This window comes from Eptatretus burgeri, chromosome 11 (genome assembly GCF_056783735.1).
Source record: "Eptatretus burgeri isolate ZD-2024b chromosome 11, Ebu_testis_v1, whole genome shotgun sequence".
Taxonomy (NCBI): domain Eukaryota; kingdom Metazoa; phylum Chordata; class Myxini; order Myxiniformes; family Myxinidae; genus Eptatretus; species Eptatretus burgeri.
Genome location: NC_140971.1, coordinates 84,611,768 through 84,614,886, shown reverse-complemented (window position 1 = coordinate 84,614,886; position 3,119 = coordinate 84,611,768).

Below are 3,119 nucleotides of genomic sequence, written 5' to 3'. Positions count from 1 at the left end.
CTACCTAATCCATTCCACGGACTCCATGAGGACTTACCCCTACCCCATGAAGTCGGTCTAACTAAGCTAACCCTTCCCCCTAACTAGTTTCCATCCTGTGCCCAGGGTAAGGGGGTCTTCCACCCCTTGCCCAGGAATCCTTTGCACCCGAAAGTGAGGCTTGTTTTTTTTTTTTTTTTTCACGCGCAACACCTGCGCGGCAACTCAGAGCTCGCGCACTTTACACCTGCCCGTGACGTCATGCAGCTGCATGTGTTCCTCGTCCCTCCTTGGACGGTACCATCCGGCAGAGATACCCCTCCTGCCGGATTCCAACCACACGTGCAGCCATGACGTCACCGTGCGCAAAGAAAAAACACAAGCCCCACTTCTCGAGGGGTTCCCCACGCGAACACATGTGCTTTGCCCGTTGGAGCTTAACACACACGATCGCGTGGAGAACCCGTCCGGTCCAAATCCATTTACCTGCCTAAACTTTGTCCGTCCGTGGGATCGGCAAATCCACCGCGTGCGTTTCCGGACCGGGACTTCACTCTCGCAAGCGAGCACGTGGTGGTCTCGTGCGTTGCACAGCACGAACCGCGTGCTCACTGCTGGGCGAACCCGGCACGGTCCCCGAAATAGCTACAGCCGCTACCCGGCTTTCTTTCTTCTCATGTCGCCTTCGTCGTCGCCATTCAACCCACGCACACCTGCGTGTTACGACGCACACAGTCCACTCTTTAATGCCCACTTCACACCGGGAGACGCGGCTGCGTGCTCCCGCATGCCAACCGACATCTCCCTCACATACCGCTCTCTCACACACACGGTCTCCCTTGCACACAGCGACCTTGCACACGGCCGTTCACTCACGCGTGCGGGGGCACTCACCCGCGGTTCCTCACTCGCACTCCGTGCCTCATCCACACACGCGGGGGCACTCACCCGCGGTGCCTCATCCACACACCGTGCCTCACTTATACACGCGGGGGCACTCAACCGCTGTGCCTCATCCACACACCGTCCCTCACTCACACACACGGCGACACTCATACACGGTGCCTCATCCACACACGCGGGGGCACTCAACCGCGGTTTCTCATCCATACTCCGTCCCTCACTCACACATACGGGGGCACTCACCCGCGGTGCCTCACTCGCACTCCGTGCCTCATCCACACACGTGGGGGCACTCACCCGCGGTGCCTCACTCGCACTCCGTACCTCATCCACACACGCGGGGGCACTCACCCGCGGTGCCTCATCCACACACCGTGCCTCACTTATACACGCGGGGGCACTCAACCGCTGTGCCTCATCCACACACCGTGCCTCACTCACACACACGGCGACACTCATACACGGTTCCTCATCCACACACGCGGGGGCACTCAACCGCGGTGTCTCATCCATACTCCGTGCCTCACTCACACACGGTTCCTCATCCACACACGGCGTGCTGGGAAGCACGCACTCTGGCACCATCGCCACCACACCACTCACACACGGGGTCGCTTCCACACACGGTGCCGCACTCACACCTTGCACCACACACACAGGGACAACCACACTGGGGATTTGTGTCCCCACAAGGGTCTCCGGGGCCTCTACACCCCCCAAGCTCTCCGTGCACCTGTCCACAGCACTCCTCCTCTCAACCTCGCAAAGCACGACCGAACTCACCTGGTCGTGACTCGCCTCAAGGGGGCATACTCCCTCCCCTCGTTCCTGGAGGAGGCCATCCAGGTGCTCGCACTGGGTCTCTACCCAGTCCGCCAGCTCACCCCCATTATCCTCCACTACCTCTGTGTGTGTGTGTGTGTGTGTGTGCGTCACTTACCCTGTCTTCCTCGTGTAGTCTTTCCTCTATTTTTTCTATCTCCCGTGTCTCTGCCAACTCTTCACCCTTTACCTCCCTTGTCTCAACTATTATTTCCTTTGTCACGGCCTTCATGCCCGCCTGCAGGCATCGGCCCATGTTCTGCGTCTCACCCCGGAACTTTTTCATTTCCTCCTTCATGTTTGCTTCCATTCCGTTTATTTGCTTGTTCATTTCGTTTTTCATTTCATTTGTATTTCTATCCATCTTTTCGTTCATGCCTTTCATTTCGTTTTTCATTTCATTTGTATTTGTATCCATCTTTTCGTTCATGCCTTTCATTTCGTTTTTTATTTCATTTGTCATTGCCGCCAGCCTGGCGCATAGCTGGGCCACGTCGGGTGCGCTTGAGTGAGCCGTTTCGGCAGGGGTTGGGGAAGGGTCTTGGTGGAGAGGGGGGGGAGGTGTCATACACCGCGGCCGCTGCCGCACCCACCTCGGGCCCTGGGTTCAGTTGGGCGAGTCCGTGTTCCTGCACAATCAACATTTCCTGCTCGGGGATTCCATCCTGGACCATGGATTCTACACAACTACACATATACATTTCTAATACCCCCGCTCCCCGCCGCCTTGAGACGCCATCTTGCTTCTCGTGAAGGGTTAATTTGCTCGCTCGTAATTTGGAGGGAATCGGGGGTCGCTTCTCTCACCCCTGGACCGATTCCCGTGAATTTAGCCGGAGACAGGAGAGCCCGTTTTCCTGTTCTCCGATACCAGTGCCGCGAGGAGGGCGATGAGTTTATATCGCACGACCTGACACCAGTGTTGCGGATTCCGCGCCCGCCGGCGTGCTGACGGCCACGTAACTCGAATCGCGGCACGTCGCCCACCGGACGGACAATCCAGTCGTGACCCTCTCGGACTAACGCCGGGAACCAGTCACGGGTGGACCTTTCGGTCTCACCGCGATCGAGCCAATCAGCCCCCGCGTGGGATAGGGTTGCTCGCCAAATTCGACCTACCTAAGTACCCACGCGGAGGGTAGACCGGGCGATCGCACCTCGCCGCAGGTCGACTTCGGACACGGGCCACTTAAGCGACCCGTTCCGTACTATCAGAATAACCGAGCGGTGTTATCGTCGACCTCGATGGTTCGATTAATTATCGGGCGTATTTAGCCCACTACCAACCCTTTACGTGAAGCAAGATGAGGATTCAATGGGAGAAATGACGAAGCGAAGCGGGAAACAGTTCAACACAAAAGCACATTTATTCGCGGCACACGGGAAGCACACATATACAATTACACCAAATGCAC